At 35.5% G+C, this 21,434-nt stretch overlaps 1 long non-coding RNA gene across 1 annotated transcript in view; it reads left to right on the top strand.

Moving 5' to 3' along the window:
• Window positions 1–21,434, top strand: part of LOC125122198 (uncharacterized) — a 92,199-nt gene that overhangs the window by 15,085 nt on the left and 55,680 nt on the right. The window lies entirely within an intron of this gene.

The following is a 21,434-nucleotide window of genomic DNA, read 5'->3' as shown; positions in this document are numbered from 1 at the left end:
CAGTGACCTCCATATTGCTAAATGCAATTATCACTTCTCAACTCTCACTATAATAGCACCTAGTAAGGTCCCAGTACCTGATTGTAGTTGTTCAGACATCAAGATAGCACATGTGAACCGTGCCTCTGGGGTTATAAGATCATACAGTGCATCCTTGGGCCTAATAGCAGCATTTGCATATTTTTGATCCTTCTCTCCCTGAAACACATTTATTTATTTGCTCTACAGTACACAATCATTTGGTTTTCTCCTCCCTCTGAGACCATTCCTTCTCTGTCCCTTTTGCTTACTCCATCTCATCTCCTTGACCTCAGTTTCTGGAAAGTCCTGGGGCTTGATTTTAGATCTCTTCCTTTTTCTATTTATACTCATTCTCTTGGTAATTTCATCCAGTCACATATGCTGATGATTCCCAAATTTATATCTCCTAAAAAATGTCTCCCTTAGAGTCTTGACTCATATATCCAAATTAGTACTCAACATCTTGATTAGACCTCTAACACTTGATCTGCCGCTAACGAGCTCTTTATATCCCTCTTGCACTAAATTGCCTTCCCTCATAGCCTACCACTTCTCCATCAATGGAAACTTCATGCTTCTGGTTGCTCAGGACAAAGCTTTTAGCTATCCTCAACTCTTCTGTTTCTTTTACACACATCAGACGGTCTGGCTACTCTACCCTTAGATTTTATTTTCCTAATAATAAAAGTTAATATAAGTATATGGTTACTTATTTTAATAAGTATTTTTATTTAATTAATACAGATTCTACCAATATTTTTGTTACCACTTTCACTGTTATGAAATAACTAGAACAACAAATGCTTTATAGGGAAATTGGCACTTAAGCCAGACCCTGTAGGAAAAAGTAAAATTGAGGATGAAGTGATTTCAGGAGTGAAAAGTTTCAAGACCGATATTTAGTAATTATGAATAGCCTACAGTAATGACTCACAAAGTGTAATTTAAACACCCATAGGCCCCTGAAACGTCTTCTGAGAAGTCTGCAAAGTCAAATTCTTTTTGTAGTATGCTGGGATGTTATTTGGACTTCTTACTGTCATTCTCCCTTGAGTGCCATGGAATTTTCCAGAGGCTACATGACATGTGGTTACATCATTACTCTGAATACTAATAGAATGTATGCTGGATAGTCTTGTGTTTTAAGAAGTTTACAGTTTTAATTTCTACTATGCTAACTATCCATAGGTAGAATCTAAATAAACACAAATTCTTTGATTTCTTTAATAATGATTAAAAAAATGTAAAGCAGTTCAGATACTGAAAAATGTTGGGAACTACTGTTGTAGGATGATATTTAGTACTTATGACTAGTCTAGGGTAGTTGAAATCTGGAGTGTTCCTGTGTGCTATAAGGCATATAGCCCCAAAGGGTAAAATATGGTCACTCTCTGAAATAAATCTCAGCAGAATGGAGAACTTATTCTGTACCTCAGTGATTTAGAATATGGTATGGCGTCATAGTTGGGCTAAAGAGGAGAGAGAAAGTTGACTATGAGCTCTATCTAGGGAATAGCTTAAAAAATTAAAGCTTAGATATGGAGAGGAGAGCTTCCAGGAAAAAAAATGTTTAGAAAAAGCTCATCCTGTGTTTTGATTTGACTCATCTTCACCAACCGCCAAGGCCTTTGCATCTACCTCCAGTATACACACGCATACACACACTGTGCATCTTTCCACATATGTGAATGCACACACATTGAGTATTAGTACCTGGGTCATTAGAAATCCATTGTCCTTTTATAAAGAACATTGTATCTGTATGGCTGTATGGAAAAATGCAACAAAGTGACAAGTGTTTATAAGAAGGGAAGAAGCAAAATTCAAAACACATTTTGAGGAAGAATTCAATCGAACTTTATGAACAAAATGAGGCAGATGTCAATTTCTAACCTGGTTGCCAAAGTAGATGTTAATATTGTGTCGTAGACTGAATATTTGTGTCTGCCCAAAATTCATATGTTGAACCCTTGCCCCATGTGACTAAAATGAAGATTAGGCCTTATGGAGTTAAGAAAGTTAAATGTGGGGCCCTGAGCCCATGATTAATATCCTTAGAAGAAGATACACAAGAGACTTGCTCTCTCTTCCTCCCTCTCTCTCTGTCATGTAAGACATAGTGAGGAGGAGGTCTTTATAAGTCAAGAAGGACCCCTCACCTGAAACCAAATGGTGAGAAAATCTGATATTGGATTTCTAGCCTTGGGAACTGTAAAAAAAAGTCAATTTCTGTTGTTTAAATCATGCAGTCTGAGACATTTTATTAATATAGCCCAGGCTAAGATAGTATCATGTAAGATACAGAAACTTGGATGAAGAAGGGAACCAGTGTAGACAGATTTAGGAAGCAAAATAATGAATTGAAAAATATTACTTCCTCTCTGAACCAGTTAATTTGACTGAAATTTCTCAATGTGTTTGAAAATTACTTTGGTTTAAGACTTCTTTTTTTTTTAAATGTTATTTGAAAGGTGGAACACAGTAAAAATTCATTATTGCTCTTTAACACATTAGTGTTGAATTAGCTTCTCAGATTACCTGTGGTTGAATAGGACTAAAAACAATTGATGTAGAATAGGTCAGGAAGATTAGTGACAACATACAACTGTTGCCTAATTCTGTCTATGGCACAAGGGTTTGAAAAACCTTACAACTCAGGAAGGCCTCATTTTACTGATGGGAAAGATATACCCCAGAGTTGCAAAGTGATTTGTCCATGAACTCACAAATAATAAAATGAATGCTGCTGGAACTCAAATATCTTCGCTCATAAAAGTTACCACTAGGAGTCCTCAATATTTTTTGTTGTAATCAATGACTTCCAAGTCATAGTATAGATGAATAGTTTTAGAGGTATCAACTCACAAATTATTATTAAAATACTGGCTAGAGTTTTTGGCTTTTTATTAAGAATTTATTATTTTTTCATTTTGTAAAATTTTATTGAAGTTATGGTTGATTTACAATGTTGTGAGAATTTCTGCTGTAGAACAACATGATTCAGTTATACATAGAATGGATATGTGTATAAGAATTTATTTTTAAGAGCAATGTAAGGTTCACATCAAGATTGGGGGAAATATACAGCAATTTCACATATGCCCCCTGTCCCTACACATGCATAGTCTCCCCCTTATCAATATCTCCAACCAGAGTGGTACATTTCTTTCATGAACCTGCATTGATACATCATGATTGCCCATAGTCCATAGTTTATATTAAGTTTCACTATTGGTTTTGTACAATCTATGAATTTGGTCAAATGTATTATGACATGTAACCATCAGTATTTTCACTGCCCTAAAAATCCTCTATTTTCCATCTAATTCATTCTCCCTGCACCCTCTGCCCTTCAGCCTCTGGCAACTACAAAATTTTTAATTTTTCCATTAAAAATTTCAAAAATTTAAAATTTTTCCATAAGTTTGAATTTTCCAGAATGTCATATAGTTGGAATCATACAATATGTAGACTTTTCAGATTGGCTTCTTCCACTGAGTAATATGCATTTAAGCTTTCTTTTTTATGGCTTTGTAGCTTATATCTTTTTAGTGCTGAATAATATTCCATGGTCTAGATATACCAATTTATTGATTCATTCACCTACTAAAGTATATCTTGGTTACTTCCAGATTTTTCTAATTATAAAGTTTCTATAAACAACTGCTATCTATGTCCAGGTTTCTGCCTAGATAAAAGTTTTCAACTCCTTTTGGGACATATCAAGGCATGCAATTACTGTATCATATGTGAAGAATATGTTAGTTTTGTGAGAAATCACTAAACAGTATTTCAAAGTGGCTCTACCATTTTACATTCCTACTAGCAGTTAATAAGAGTTTCTATTGCTCTGTGTGCTCACAAGCATTTGGTGTTGTCATGATCTGCCTTTTGGCCATTCTAATACATGTTTATTGGTATCTCATTGCTTTATTTCACAATTTCCTAATGAATTCCAACATACAGCAAATTTTCCTATGCCTGTTTTTCATCTATATGTCTTCTTTGGTAAAGTATGTATTTAGGTCTTTAGTCCATTTATAAAATAATTTTTTTTAACCACTCTCATGGCATGTGGAAGTTCCCAGAGCACCATCAAACCTGTACCACAGCAGTGAGCCAAGCCGCTGCAATGATAATGCTAGATCCTTAACCTCCTGCTCCACAAGAGAACTCCTAGGTTGTTTGTTTTCTTGTTGTTGAATAATAGGATATTTTTTTTAGCAGCCCTTTGTCAAATCTGTGTTTTGCAAATATTTTCTCCCAGTTTGTGTCTTGTCTTATTTTCATGACATTGTATTTTGCAGAGTGTGAGTTGTTAAATTTTTATGAAGTTCATCTTATCAATTATTTTTTTCATGGGTTGTGCCCTTAGTATTATATATAAAAGGTCATCAGCTTATGCAAGGTCATAGGTTTTCTCCTATATTATCATCTAGGCATTTTATAGTTATGTATTTTACCTTTAAGCCCATGATCCATTTTGAGTTAACTTTTTGTGAATGTCTGCATCTAGATTCATTTTTTTTGTATGTCCAGTTGCTCCAGCATTTTTTGTTAACAACGCTTTCTTTGGTCCACTATATTACCTTTGTTCATTTGTCAAAGGCCAGTTGATTATATATTTGTGGATCCATATCTGAACTCTCTATTCTGTTCCATTGATTAATTTTTCTTTCATCATCCATACCACATTGTCATGATTACTGTAGATTTTATAGTAAGTCTTAAAGTTGAGTAGTGTCAGTCCTTCAACTTTGAAGTCCTTCTTCAACATTGTGTTTGCTGTCCTGGGTCTTTTGCCTCTCTATATAAGCTTTAGAATCTGTCATTATCTATGAAATACTTTGCTGGGATTTTGATTGGGAATACATTGATCTATAGATCAAATTTAAAAGAACTGACATCATGACAATGTTTTCTTTCTATCCATAAACATGGGAATTTTCTCTGTTTATTTAGTTCTTGTTTGGTTTCTTTCATCAAATTTTTGTAGTTTTCCTCATATAGGTCTTCTCTATATTGTGCTAGTTTTATACATAAGTATTTTATTTTGGGGGAACTGTCATAAATGGCATAGTGTTTTTAATTGCAAATTCCACTTGTTCATTTGCTGCTAAATAAGCAATTGACCTTTGTGTATTAGCTTTGTACTCTGCAATATTGCTATAATCATTTATTAATTATAGGAGTGTTTTTCCAAGTTCTTTTAAGTTCCATATAGATGCTTATATTATCTGTGCTCTAAGATAGTTTTATTTTTTCCTTCACAATTTATACATTTTATTTCCTTTTCTTGTTTTCCTGTATTATGTAGAATTTAGGCATCATAACACGGCTGGATTGGGCTTTCCCACTTTAGTTAGGCTCTAATAATCCCCCAGCAGGATAGGTTCTGGTTAACTAGCGTCCCCTTAGGGTAGGCTTTGTTAAGAACTGAGTATCGTGGTGCATTTCAAAATGGTTCCTTTTTCCTCCTACTACTGGAAGAAAGAGGAAATTTTTTTCTAATATTAACTGTAGGCATATGGTTGAGCTTTAAGAGGTAAATCTCATGATACTGTGGGAGTCCCCATATTCCTGGATCCCCATGGAGTTTTTAACTCTATGATTTGTTCTCATTGATCCTCTAGCAACTCATCAGTTATGGTTCAGGTTTTGCTACCAGCACTGTTTCCCTCCACCGTTAGTAGAAAATCCTTGTCATTACCTGTCCATCTCTTCAATCTCATGGACAGTTTTCCCTGTGTCTCTCCACTCTCTTACAGATCTAAGAACTGTGGACTTTTTAGTCTATTTAGCTTTTTTCTTGTTAGAGCATGGTGGCAACTTCCAAGCTCCTAACATGTAAACTGGAAACTAATCTACCTTGACTAATATTTTTAATTTAATTTTTCATTTGAAACACTTATTGGTCTAAATCATGCAGAAAAAAATAATGCAAATAATTCTCACTCAGTGTTCTTTGAGTTTCACACTTTGATAGTAGAGGCTTATGTTTAATCTCTGCCCCAAATATTTTACCTCCCCAGGTAAATGTTACCAATAGTTATTGAGCATAATAATTACAGATTGCTTTGAATAAAGACAAAGTATATCGCACGACATTTAGTAGTCCTCTTTTGCTCTTGGGGCTTTACTTCTTCCAGTTAATATGCAAAAGACACATCTATTGGGAGGTATAGTACCAGAATGTTACTCTTTTGACTTGGGATGTCTTATTGATTCCATCATTTTCTTCACTGTTGGGCCTGTGCTTGCCAATACAGCCCCCTGTAGAGAGATTTTTAAAAATTCCCAAATGTTTTGAAGAATGCTTTAGAATGTAACTTCTGCCAGAATCTAATTAGACAGGAAACCTGGGTTTGGGGAGACATTCTTTATAACTGGCTTATTTTTTCTTTATCCCTATTCTCAAAAGGAATCTTAAAAATATTGTCTTCATAATTATTCCTTCTTCTTATTTTTGGCCTTTTCCATAATGGCTTAAAAATTCTTCTAAACAATAAGAACAAATGTCATAAACAAACTCTTTCACAGGCTTTTTCTTCCTCACATCCTCCTTCTCTTCCTACACTCTGAATAAAACAAAGACAAAACCTCACAAAGCAGATTTTCATGAAGCAATGCGGAAATCATAAATCTAACAAAAATAAGGCAGGGTTAATTTTTTGTAACTTATCAATACATTTAGTTTTTCAGAGTGACTTTTCTATCATATCTTAGGGAAGTTGGTCACATAAGCAATAAGCTAGCCTGGTGGTGTGAAGGCTGCTGACCATTCTGGCATTGATTCTGCCCACAAAAATATGCAGCAAGTTACAAGTGGAATTTACCCTTTGGCCTTTAGCTCCCCCTCTTCTAAAACCAAGAAGTATTGTTTGCACTGTGAGACCAGCTTTTCCACCAGCTAAAAGGGTTTGTAGCTTATTACTAAATGTCTTAAAACAGCTCCAAAATATATGGAACTTCTTTTTTCCTGAGCACAAGGAAAAAAAAAAAAAAAAAAAGTAAAGTTACCAGTTAAAAAAGTGAAACTACTAGTATTCTCCTAGATTTTTATTTTTTTCTTTTTCTTTTTTTTTTGGTCTTTTTGCCATTTCTTGGGCTGCTCCCGCGGCATATGGACGTTCCCAGGCTAGGGGTTGAATCATAGCTGTAGCCACTGGCCTACACCAGAGCCACAGCAACGCGGGATCCGAGCCGCATCTGCGACCTATACCACAGCTTGCAGCAACGCCGGATCCTTGACCCACTGAGCAAGGGCAGGGATCGAACCCGCAACCTCATGGTTCTTAGTTGGATTTGTTAACCACTGCGCCACGACAGGAACTCCCTATTTTTTTCTTGACATTTTCTTTGATCTCTAAAGCATATTAAAAGTTATGACCAGAATTATGTGTATCTGAAAAGACGTAGTGATTCTCAATATTCACATTCCCACTTATTCATCACCTTCCTAAAATTAACTTATCTTTAATTTTTAAGAAATGACAGAAAATAGGTTGTATATATGTGCAGAGTTTCCAAAAACAAATTTTCTATGCTCAAATAAAAGATGTCCAGTAGTCAGGAGAGAGAGCTTTGTCTTCTAAAAGACTAGAGGACATAAAATGGTATATTACAAAAGCAAGATATGACTAAGAAAATAAAGAAAATTCTGAACATATATCAAAAACTGCCTGAATTTTCTTTTATGCACACCAATATGGATAATTGTCGGATAATCTGTGATTATCATATTTAAAAGCTTTGTCCTTAGAGCTATTTTTATCCTTTTATATTCAAGAAAACTAAAAAATAAAATAAAGAATTGTTGAAGTTGGTGCATGAAGTTGAAAGAGAGTCACTTAACTTTCCATGGTAATAGTAATAAAAAATACATATAAGTAAAATTTCATGAGAAAAAATGGCTAAAATACACAATGGAAATGGGAAAAGAAGTAAAGTTAGAAAGTGTTAAAATGCCAAATGTGATTTTCTTGGCTAAATCATTCCAGATTTCAGATTAAGAATTGAGACTTATTTACGTCTCTTTTGTTGAAGCATAAGGATGGAGTTCTTGTCAGAAAATTGTTCACTTTTCTTGGCTGTAGTAGCATTATAAATGCCGTACAAATACTGTTTTTCTTCATAGCCTGCCAAAAAAAGTGGCAATAAAGAGTTAACTAAATATATCCATGTCTGAAAAGCATTTTAATTTTAATTTTAGAATAAGATTGTAGTTAATTCACTTTTAAAGGCTGCAGACTTTCTTAATTGTAAGAAGTAAAAATGGAATTTATATATGAAACACTGCATGGTTTGCTACAGAAAGAGAAAGACATAGACAGGGACAGAGAGAAAGCACATACTCAAAAGTGATTGGTAATCAATTTCAAATCTATTCAGAGATGAGAGTATATTCAGAATGAAGGCCAGTGCTAGTTCAATTTTATGCCCTGTAGTTTACATAATCTCAGGGGGCACAAGGTGAAAAGAGACAGACCATGTATTATTCTCTGTTATTTAATTCTTTGCTCTGAATTCCAGTGATGTCTTATATGTTGTAATAAGACACAAAATGCTCCTTGCAATACCAGTGCTTTTATCCAAAGGAATGTAATTCTTGGAACAGATACTGTTTTTTCAGAGAGTTAAAATTAATAAAAATATATGAAACATTTTTCAAAGTATTTACATTCACCAAAATGGTCATAGTTTTGAAGAATCACAGATTAGGTATTCTTTTTCTTGATTGGAAGTGACAAAGAAAGGTGAACAGAGGTAGAGAAATAAGCAAAATGCAGATACTTTAAAAAATCAAGTGTACAGCAGAAACTGATGAAACACTGTAAATCAACTATACTTTAATAAAAAATCAAATTTATTGATAGATAGTTTACATAAAATAAAATTCAAAGAACTTAATTGTATAATTCAATGATTTTGAAGAATGTGTATGGTTGGATAATCCATACATGATCATGACATCAGATTTTTTTCATCACCTCCACGCATTTCACTGGGCTTGCTTTTTGCCACCCCACCACCAATCCCTGGCAACAATTGATCTGTTCTCTATCTTTGGCTTTTTTAGAATTTCATGAAAATAGAATCATAAATTATGCACTTGTTTTTATTTAACATAATATTTTGAAATCCATATACATTGTCACATGTGTCAGTTAGCTTTTTTTTCCTTTACATGGTTGATATCTATCCTAGTACATGGATTTTTTTCACCGGTTGATAATCACTTGGTTTTTTGTCTCTTATTAATGAAGTTTTTAGAATATTTGTGTTCATGTCTTTGTATGAATATGTATGTTTTCTCTTGGAGAAATTTTAGGAGTGGGATAGCTGGGTCATATATTAAATGTACATTTAATTTCTTCAGAAATTGCCAAGTTGTTTTGTAAAGTGGCTATAACCATTTATGCCTGTCTGCAAGCAATGCATCAGAGTTCCAGTGGCTCCACATTCTCAACAACACTTGGTATGGGCAGTGTTTTTATTTTAGGCATTCAAGGTGGTATGCATAAGTATCTCATTGTGATTTTAATGTGCATTTTTTTCTGATAAATAATGGTATTTATTTTTATATGCTTATTTGCAATTCATTGGGAAACTGTTCAAATCTTTTGCTCATTTTTATTCATTTCTGAAGTGAGGGTTTTTTGTCTATCACTGAGTTTTAAGGCTTCGCATATTTTAGATTTAAGTTTTCCCATTATTTAAAAGTTTTCTTTTGGGGTAAAGTCCATGGTATTTTTTTTTTCTTTTATGGATCCAACTTTTGAAATAATATCTAAAAAACTTTGATGGTCCTAAGGTCACAAATATTTTTTCCTATGTTTTCTTCCATTATTTTTATACTTTTAGTTTTATATTTAGATCTATGATCCATTTCAGATTAATTTTTGCAAGTGATACATGGTAAGGGTAAGTTTTTATTTATTTTATTTATTTTTATATGTAAATATCCGACTATTCCAGAACTATTTTTAAAAATGCTATTCCCCCTACCTTTGTATCTTTGACTTTGCTAAAGATTTCAAGTTTGGTTAATTCAGTTTTATGTAATACAATCAAAGGTCTAGATTTATAGCTCAGTTCTGCCAACCTCATCATATTAGCTTTTGACTGTAGATTTATCTCGCCATAGTCATAAAATGGCTGCAAAAGCTCCAAGTGTCATATTCTTACACACAGACACACAAAATATAAAGCCTAGATGAGAAAATGCTTCTTCTGATGACTCTATTTTTTTATAATTATTTTTATTTTTTGCATTATAACTGATTTACAGTGTTCTGTCAGTTTTCTACTGCACAGCAAGGTGATCACACATACATGTACACATTCTTTTTTCTCACATTATCATGCTCCATCATAAGTGACCAGACATAGTTCCCAGTGCTATACTCTTTTATTACTCAACAAAATTATTACATTTATACTTGTACAATGACCATCACAATCCAATTTTATAGGATTTCTATCCCAAATCCCCAGCCCGTCCCCCCACCCCCCAACCTGTCTCCTTTGGAAACCATAAATTCTTCAATGTCTGTGAGTCAATATCTGTTCTGCAAAGAAGTTCATTGTGTCCTTTTTTTCAGATTCCACATGTCAGTGATGGCATTTGATGTTGGTGTCTCATTGTCTGACTGACTTCACTTAGCATGATAATTTCTAGGTCCATCCATGTTGCTAAAAATACCATTATTTTGTTCCTTTTAATGACTGAGTAATATTCCATTGTGTATATGTACCACATCTTCTTTATCCACTTCTCTGTTGATGGACATTTGGGTTGTTTCCATGTCTTGGCTATTGCAAATACTGCTGCAATGAACATTGGAGTACATGTGTCTTTTTGAGTCATGGTTTTCTCTGGATAGATGCCCAGGAGTGCGATTGCTGGATCAAATGGTAATTCTATTTTTAGTTTTCTGAGGCATCTCCATACTGTTTTCCACAGTGGTTGCACCAATTTACAATCCCACCAATATTGGACTAGGGTTCCTTTTTCTCCACACCCTCTTCAGCACTTACTGTTTGTAGAATTTTGGATGATGGCCATTCTGGCTGGTGTAAGGTGGTACCTCATAGTGGTTTTGATTTGCATTTCTCTAATGATGAGTGATGTTGGACATCTTTTCATGGGTTCTTTGGTCATCCATATGTCTTCTTTGGAGAATTGTCTTTTTAGATCTTCTGCCCATTTTTTGATGGAGTTGTTTTTTGATACTGAGCTGTAGGAGGTGTTTATAAATTTTGGAGATTAACCCCTTGTCAGTTGATTCATGTGCAAATATTTTCTCCCATTTTGTGGGTTGTCTTTTCATTTTGTTTAGGGTTTCCTTTGCTGTGCAGAAACTTTTCAGTTTAATTAAGTCCCATTTGTTTATTTTTGTTTTTACTGCATTACTCTAAGGGGTGGACCTAAGAGGATGTTGCTGTCATTTATGTCAGAGAGTGTTTAGCCTATGTTTTCCATTTAAGAGTTTTATAGTATCTGTTCTTATATATAGGTCTTTAATCCATTTTGAGTTGATATTTGTGTATGGGGTTAGGGAGTATTCTGAATGAAATTAGATGTGGCTGTTCAGTTTTCCCAACACCACTTATTAAACAGGCTGTCTTTTCTCCATAGAGTATTATTGCCTCCTTTGTCATAGATTAGTTGGCTAAAGCTGTGTGGGTTTAATTCTGGGCTTTCTATCCTGTTCCGCGGATCTATATGTCTGTCTTTGTGCCAGTACCATATGGTTTTGATGACTATTGCTTTGTAGTATAGTCTGAAGTCAGGGAGCCTGATTCCTCCAGCTTCATTTTGCTTTTTAGGATGTCTTTGGCTATTCTGGGTCTTTTATGTTTCCAAACAAAGATTAAAATATTTTGTTTGAGTTCTGTGAAAAATGTTCTTGATAATTTGATAGGGATTGCATTGAATCTGTAGATTGCCTTGAGTAGTACAGTCATTCTGATAATATTAACTCTTCCAATCCAAGAGCATGATATGTCTTTCCATCTATTTGTGTCATCTTTGATTTCTTTCATCAGTGTCTTGTAGTTTTCAGAGTACAGATTTTTTGTTTCTTTAGGTAGGTTTATTCCTAGGTATTTTATTCTTTTGGATGCAATGGTAAACTGGATTGCTTCCTTAATTTCTCTTTCTGATCTTTCATTGTTAGTATATAGAACTGCCATTGATTTCTGTGTATTAATTTTGTATCCTGCAACTTTGCCAAATTCGTGGATGAGCTCTAACAGTTTTCTGGTAGAGTCTTTAGGATTCTTTAGGTATAGTATCATGTCATCTGCAAATAGTGATAGTTTTATTTCTTCCTTTCCAATTTGGATTCCTTTTATTTCTTTTACTTCTCTGATTGCTGTGGCTAGGACTTCCAAAACTATGTTGAAGAGTAGTGGTGACAGCAGACATGCTTGTCCTGTTCCTGATCTCAGTGGGAATTCTTTCAGCTTTTCACTGTTGAGAATGATGTTAGCTGTGGGTTTGTCATATATGGCCTTTAATATGTTGAGGTAGGTTCCTTCCATGCCCACTTTCTGAAGGTTCTTTTTAATCAGAAATGGGTGTTGGATTTTGTCAGAGGCTTTTTCTGCATCTATTGAGAGGATAATGTGGTTTTTATTCTTCAGTTTGTTAATGTGGTGTATCACACTGATGGATTTGCGGATATTGAAGAACACTTGCATCCCTGGGATAAATCCCACTTGATCATGATGTACAATCCTTTTAATGTACTGTTGGATAAGGTTTGCTAGTATTTTGTTGAGGATTTTTGCATCTATGTTTATCAGTGAAATTGGCCTGTAATTTTCTTCTTTTGTGGTATCTTTGTCTGGTTTTGGTATCAGGGTGATGATGGCCTCATAGAGTGAGTTTGGGAGTGTCCCTTCCTCTGCAATTTTTTGACATAGTTTAATAAGGATAGGTGTTGTAAGCTCTTCTCTAAATGTTTGACGGAATTCGCCTGTGAAGCCATCTGGTCCTGGACTTTTGTTTGTTGGAAGTATTTTAATCACGGTTTCAATTTCAGTTCTTGTTCCATTCATCTTTTCTATTTCATCTTGGTTTAGTCTTGGAAGATTGTACCTTTCTAAGAATTTGTCCATTTCTTCTAGGTTTTCCATTTTTTTTGGCGTATAGTTGAGTGTAGTAGTCTCTATGATCCTTTGTATTTCTGTGGTGTCCATTGTTATTTCTCCTTTTTCATTTCTAATTTTATTGATTTGAGTTCTCTCTCTTTTTTCTTGATAAGTCTGGCTAAGGGTTTATCAATTTTGTTAATCTTTTAAAAAAACCAGGTTTTCGTTTCATTGATCTTTTCTATAGTTTTCTTCGTTTTTAGTTCATTGATTTCTGCTCTGATCTTTATAATTTCTTTCCTTCTGCTAACTTTTGGTCTTGTCTATTCTTCTCTCTCTAGCTGCTTTAGATGTAAAGTTAGCTTGTTTATTTGAGCTTTTTCTTGTTTCCTGAGGTGGGCTTGTATTGCCATAAACTTTCCTCTTAGAATGACTTTTGCTGCATCCCATAGGCTTTGGAGTGTCATATCTTCGTTGTCATTTGCTTCTAGGTATTTTTTAATTTCCTCTTTGATTTCTTCAGTGATCCATTAGTTGTTTAGTTGCATGTTGTTTAGTCTCCACGTGTCTGTATTTTTGCAATTTTTTTCTTGTTGTTGATTTCCAGTTGGAAAAGATGCTTGATGTGATTTCAATTTTCTTAAAAGTTACTGAGGTTTGATTTGTAGCCCAGCATGTGATTAATCTTAGAGAATGTTCCATGTGCACTTGAGAAGAATGTATATTCTGTTGCTTTTGGATGGAATGTCTTATAAATATCTATTAAGTCCATCTGGTCTAATGCATCATTCAGGGCCTGTGTTTCCTTATTGATTTTCTGTCTGGATGATCTGTCCATTGCTATAAGTGGGGTGTTAAAATCCTCCACTATCATTGTGTTGTTGTCAGTTTCTCTGTTTAAGGTTGTCAGCAGTTGCCTTATATATTGTGGTGAACCTATGTTGGGTGTGTAGATATTTAAAATGGTTATGTCTTCTTCTTGGATTGATCCTTTGATCACTAGGTAACGACCTTCCTTGTCCCTTAAAATATTCTTCATTTTAAAGTCTATTTTGTCTGATATGAGTCTTGCTACTCCAGCTTTCCTTTGAGTCCCGTTTGCATGGAATATTTTCTTCCATCCTCTCACTTTCAATTTGTATGTGTCCCTAGAAGTGAAGTGGGTGTCTTGGAGACAGAATATATATGGATCTTGTTTTTGTATCCATTCAGCCAGTCTATGTCTTTTGGTTGGGGCGTTTAGTCCATTAACATTTAAGGTAATTATTGATTGTATGTTCATATTGCCATTTTATTAATTACTTTGGATTTGTTTTTGTTGCTCTTTTTTCTTCCCTTCTTCTCTTGTTCACTCCTCTTGTGGTTTGATGACTGTCTTCAGTGTTGTATTTGAGTTGATTTTTCTTATTTGTGTATTAATTGTAGATTTTTGGTTTGCAGTTATTCTGAAGTTTTGATATAAGGGTCTATATATTTACACGAGATTGTTTTAAGTTGTTCATCTCTTAACTGCAAGTACATCTCCAGTGTCCTTCATTTGTACCCTCCTCTTCTCACGATTTCTGGTTTTGGTGGCATAATTTTGTGTGGATGATTTCATATCTTTACTGCGTATATACCTTTACTGGTGAGCCTTGTCATTTGTGGTATTTTGTTTCTGGTTGTGGTCTCTTCTTTTCTGCCTAGAGAAGTTCCTTCACTATTTGTTGTAAAGCTGGTTTAGTGTTGCTGAATTCTCTTAGCTTTTGCTTATCTGTAAAGCTTCTGATTTCTCCTTCAAATCTGAAGGAGAGACTTGATGGGTAAAGTAATCTTGGTTGGAGGTTTTTTCCTTTCATGACATTAAGTATGTCATACCACTCCCTTCTTTTTTTTTTTTTTTTATTTTCCCACTGTACAGCAAGGGGGTCAGGTTATCCTTACATGTATACATTGCAATTACATTTTTCCCCCAGCCTTTCTTCTGTTGCAACATGAGTATCTAGACAAAGTTCTCAATGCTATTCAGCAGGATCTCCTTGTAAATCTATTCTAAGTTGTGTCTGATAAGCCCAAGCTCCCGATCCCTCCCACTCACTCCCCCTCCCATCAGGCAGCCACAAGTCTCTTTTCCAAGTCCATGATTTTCTTTTCTGAGGAGATGTTCATTTGTGCTGGATATTAGATTCCAGCTATAAGTGATATCATATGGTATTTGTCTTTGTCTTTCTGGCTCATTTCACTCAGTATGAGATTCTCTAGTTCCATCCATGTTGCTGCAAATGGCATTATGTCATTCTTTTTTATGGCTGAGTAGTATTCCATTGTGTATATATGCCACCTCTTCCGAATCCAATCCTCTGTTGATGGACATTTGGGTTGTTTCCATGTCCTGGCTATTGTGAATAGTGCTGCAATGAACATGCGGGTGCACGTGCCTCTTTTAAGGAGAGTTTTGTCCGGATAGATGCCCAAGAGTGGGATTGCGGGGTCATATGGAAGTTCTATGGATAGATTTCGAAGGTATCTCCAAACTGTTCTCCATAGTGGCTGTACCAGTTTCCATTCCCACCAACAGTGCAGGAGGGTTCCCTTTTCTCCACAGCCCCTCCAGCACTTGCTATTTGTGGATTTATGAATGATGGCCATTCTGACTGGTGTGAGGTGGTATCTCATGGTAGTTTTGATTTGCATTTCTCTTATAACCAGCGATGTTGAGCATTTTTTCATGTGTTTGTTGGCCATCTGCACTCCCTTCTTGCCTGCAGAGTTTCTGCTGAAAAAAACTGCTGATAACTTATGGGGGTTCCCTTCTGTGTTATTTATTTCCTTTCCTTAGCTGATTTCAATATTTTTTCTTTGTCTTTAATTTTGGTCAGTTTGATTATAATGTGTCTTGGGGTATTCCTCCTTGGGTTCATTTTATGTGGTACTCATTGTGCTTCCTGGATTTGAGTGAGCGGTTCCTTTTCCCATGTTAGGGAAATTTTCGGCTAATATCTCTTGGACTATTTTTTCTGTCCCTTCTCTCTCTCTTCTCCTTCTGGCACCCCTATAATACGGATGTTGGTGCATTTCACATTGTCCCAGAGTTCTCTGAGACTCTCTTCATTTGTTTTCAATCTTTTTTCTCTTTTCTGTTCTGCATCTGTAATTTCCACTAATCTGTCCTCCACCTCACTTATTTGTTCTTCTGCCTCCTGTATTTTGCTATTGGCTGCTTCTAATGAATTTTTTATTTCAGTTACTGTATTTTACATCTCTTCTTGCTTAAGTTTTATATCTTGTATTTCTTTGCTCAGTGTTTCCTATAAATTATCCAATGTCTTGCATCATCTTCAGCATCAACAATCTAAAGTCTTTTTCCTGGAGGCTGAGAATCTCCTGATCACTTAGCTATTTTTTTTTTCTCCCTTATCTGAGTTATACTTCTCTGTGTTTTTACTTTTACAGTTTTTTGGTGTGGTGACCTTTTTGTAGACAATAGAGTTGTAACATCTTCTGCTTCTGGCATCTGTCCCCCTTGTGGCTGAAGTTTGTATGGGGTCTTGCTGTAGGCTTCCTGATGGGAGGGGCTGATGCCTGCTCACTGGTAGGTGGAGCTGATTCCTATCCCTCTGGTGGGTGGGCCTTTGTCTCTGGGTGAGATTAGAGGTGGCTGTGTGTGTGTGTGGGGGGGGGTCTTTAGGCAGCCTGTTTACCCATGGGTGAGGCTGTGATTCCACCTGGATTGTCGTTTGCCCTGGGGCTTCCCAGCGCTGATGGGTGGGGCCAAATTTTCCCAATATGGCCACCTCCAGATAAAGGCACACTGCTGAATATTCCCAAGAGCTTTGCTTCCAATGTCCTTTCCCCACCATAATCACATTCACCCGTTCTCCCAGGATGTCCTCCAAGAACTGTAGTCAGGATTGACCCAGATTCCTATGGAGACTTTGCTTTGCCCTGGGACCCAGTGCATATGAAATTCTATGTGTGCCTTTTAAGAATGGGGTCTCCATTCCCCCCAGTCCCATGGAGCCCCTGCACACAAGCTTCACTGGCCTTCAATGCCAGATGCTCCAGGGACTCTTTCTCCCAGTGCCAGATCCCCACACGTGGGGGTTTGATGTGGGGCTCAGAACTCTCACTCCTGTAGGTGAGTCTCTGTGATACAGTTACTTTCCAGTCTGTGCGGCTTCCCATCCAGGAGGTCTGGAGTTGCTTATGTAATATAATCGCCCCTCCTACCTCTTGATGTGGCCTCCTCTTTGTCTTCTAGAGTAGGTTATCTTTTTGAAAGTTTCTGGCCCATTTGGTTGAAGATTGCTCAGCATTTAGTTGTGAATTTTGTGTTTTTAGGAAAGAAGTTGAGCTCCAGTCCTTCTATTCTGCCATCTTCTGTCTAACTTCCCAGTGCTATACTCTTTATAAAATATTTAGCAAATGTTCTCTTTCCGTAAGGCTCATTCATGCATTCTTGCATCCATTGCAAACACATTTTGAACAACCATGGTCAAGGAGATCAGATTCACTCTTACCAATCAAGACTCTTCCACAGGATCCAGTAAAATGCCTAGCTCCTTAAAGCCTGTGACTGCCCCATACCCTCCCCAAAATCAAAGTCTGTTAACAAGGGACAAAGGGAGAGAATGGCTAATGGGTAATCAAAAAGAGAGTTTTTCAGGTCTCTGATAGTTTTAAGGATGAATTTACATGTTTTTAATTACTTAGCAACAGAAGGATAAAAATAATAGTTTGAACCTGACTGACTTACATCTGTGTTACAAAACAAAGACATGAGATATTGTACATATTCATTTATGGCAATTCTAAATCAAATCTTAACAGACTAGTTAATGGAATAGCAAGTCAAGTACAGGACTATAGTAATTATACACAGATGATTTAGAAAAAACTTTAGTCTTCTTTGATAAGTTGTTCTGTGTAATGTTTTCCATGTTTGTAGACTTAAGTTTAATCTTATTTGAGTGAAATGATGACAAATAAAAATTTGTCATCGTTATTCATATTATTTTTGAATATTGTAAATAATGGCAAAAATAACTTAGAGTATATCTGTCATCTTAAAAAAAGAAAGAGGGAGTTCCCGTGGTGGCTCAGTGGTTAACAAACCCGACTAGGAAGCATTAGGTTGTGGGTTCGATCCCTGGGCTTGCTCAGTGTGTTAAAAAAAAAAAAGAAAGAGATTAAGGTAACCAAAAAGAAATTGGCCAACTAATGCACATGAGGAGAATGTAAAATAACAAAGCATAAAGATGGAGAATTGTTCATTGATCTCTTAAAATAGATATTCATATGTAAAAGTGTTTAAGATGCCAAAAAGGCCTGCTTAATTAGACATAAATTCAAAACAAGCAGTGAAGTGAGAATTTAGACAGTTCTCTCACTATTTTATTATTAAAAGGGCACAATATTTTTGGTGTATGCGATCCTATTCATTGACCCTCTCCCTCCTAAAATATTTCATGCCTAAAACTAATATAGCACTCCAGAATTAAATGTTAAAACTTTAAATTTGAAAGTCAAGAGTATGGTATTATTATTAACAAATTAGACTATTTTGTGTTCAACTAGTAAATCTTTACATTTCTGTACAATAGAATATCATATTTTCTAGTATTATGTATATATATCGTATGACATTTTAATACATATTAAAAAATTTTTATGTGTGTGCATCTGTGTGTGTGTGTGTATGTGTGTGTGTGTGTGTGTCACACTGCAACCTCAACAAACACCATGTAGGGCATAAACTCTGGCACCTAGAAAAATAATCTTGAATAGTAAAATGCTTTCGCTTCTTAGCATTTGGGAGGTTAGGAGTCTCTGGGAGTACTTGGCCACAGGTAGCAGGGGCAAAGCAGCAGATGGCAGTCTCACCAGCTCTGCCCTGTGCCTGCCAAGACTCTTGAACTGCCTTAGTCTTTGGACCTAATAAACTCTATGTGAATCATATCCCAGAGTGAAGGAAAGAGGAGGGTTGAAGTCTGGGTCCAAAGACATGACAGAACCCCAGGGCCCTTAAGCAGGCTTTTAGGACTGGGTGGAAATTGTCGAAACCAGAGTCTGTCCTCTAAAAGAAGGAAAGTGACAGTTAAAGGTATTAACCAGAACATGTGGAGTTAGTGACTCTCTAATCCTTTCTCAGATTCCATATATAGTAGAATTATATTCCATAATCCTTTCTAGCCATATATAGTGTTTTGATTTTCAGAGTAAAAGATATGCATCATAAATAAAAATTCCATAGGGTGAAATTACCCTTCTAAGAACAATTTGTGCATTATTATTCTTCAGATCAGAGAGTTTAGAAGGACCACCACCTAGTCATAAGAGATGATGTGATGGTGTCATAGAGATCAGATGATGAGCAGGACAGATTTCATCTACTCCACTCTTCCCACCTACACTTTGACTCTTTTCCTGCTGCTTCTAAATACCATTGTCCCATGATATTCATGGAGGATTGAGTCCAGGAGCCCCCATGGATATCAAAATCTGTGATGCTTAAGTATCTTATATAAAATGATGTAGTACAATGAATACAGTCCACTTCCTTATTTGTGGTTGTCAACCAATTGGCTTGATTGTCATCTGCATTTGGTTGAACCTGCAGATGTGAAGCCCATGGATGCAGAGGGCCCACTCTATACACAATGATCTCTTCCACTTTTAAGACAAAATCATACAAAACAATACAAATGAAACTGCAGTGACCCAGCTAGTCCCTTGGACCACCAATTTCTGTTCTAGCTAGCTTATGGAAATGTGTTTTCCTTTCACAATATCAGTTTATTTACATCTCCATTAATTGTTCTGGCAAGAATATAGAGTGATTGTCCAACTGCCACATTCAGTGTTCTTTAAATTTTCCTTTATTTGCCTCTCTGAAGTGATGGACCTTTTTGACTACCCTACTATCCTCTTTTGTAATTTAAGCAATTAATGCAAAAAAAAAATGGAAAACAAAATTATTTAACCAAAAGGCTCTAAATCTAACAGTCATTATTTAAATCCCCCAAACCATTATTCTGAATGGAGATGATCAGAGTATCAAGCTCTCCTAATTTCCTGATTACTGATAGCCATTATCAATAAGAAGTGCTGCCTAAATCTCTCATTGGTACATATTGCTCATATGTCCCTTATCTTAGTTTTCCTATAGTCAGGAACAGCTCAACAGTGTTAAGCAATATTTGAGGTGTGCCTGAAGTATTCTACTTGCTAAACATAGTGAGAATTAAAATTCTTCTACTAATTTTTGTTTTAGAGAGTTCTCTGAAATAACATGCAGAAATCCTTAGAAGGTATTTTTTAAAGTTTTAATCATAATGGATTCTGTCTTTGAATATATGTATCCTTGATTTTGCACAGCAAATATAGCTTTGCACATTATCAGATGAAAAGATAACACATCCCAAAAGAGAAGTAGAAATATTAATGACAATTGTAATAGCTCAACTGAATATATAACATGATGCTCTGCAGTGAATTTTTCTCTGCCAACAAGGTTTCTCATAGTTAAATGGAACTTTCTTCAGCTTTGACCCTTTTTATAGCTTTATTACAGAAAGTGTTAGCCTATATTAACCACTTATTGAAGAAATACAGGAAAACGTCTCGTCACTTATTGGTTTATCCATTGTCATCTCAGATAGGGCTGAGTGCTCTGATTTCAAAGTGACAGCTGGTGGTATCTCTTCCTGATACATGCTAATCCAGTTTTTATTATGGAAAAACTGCCTGTGCTTTCAGACAGCGAAGGGGAGTTACTAAATGTAATCACTAAGGAGGAACCTTGGGATCGCAAACATAAAAGACTAAAATGAACAGTTTTCTCATTACAGAATGGTTTCCTGATTAAATACAGATTAAGGATAGGGAGAATCATTTAGAGACCTAAATAGCATTCTCCATTGTGTATATATACACAGAATCTCAGGTACACACAGCTTTAAGTGGATATGAGTATAAAAGTTACATGCACATAAATATAGTTATAGCATTAATATCACATGGTATATACCATAATGGCATTCACTATCTCTCAATGTACTCCTTAAACAATTTAAGAATAGGTGGATCAATTCCCATTTTTAGGCTTAATTTTCTGGGTTGGAAGCATAAAATAAACTATTGTCATTTAAACAAAGTGTGACTTTTTAGATAAATCAGTCCTATGGTTTTATTGTATTGCTCCAGTATAGACTGACTTGTATCAGAAAAATGGAGGAACACCCACTGCCTTTATCCCACACAGGAAATGAAAAGCTAAGAGAAAGCCATCAAAAAAAGACTTGATGAATAGTGCATTGTAGCTGCATGACAGA

Source organism: Phacochoerus africanus, chromosome 3, assembly GCF_016906955.1.
Source record: "Phacochoerus africanus isolate WHEZ1 chromosome 3, ROS_Pafr_v1, whole genome shotgun sequence".
NCBI classification, from domain to species: Eukaryota; Metazoa; Chordata; class Mammalia; order Artiodactyla; family Suidae; genus Phacochoerus; species Phacochoerus africanus.
This window is presented reverse-complemented; position numbering and strand designations above follow the sequence as displayed.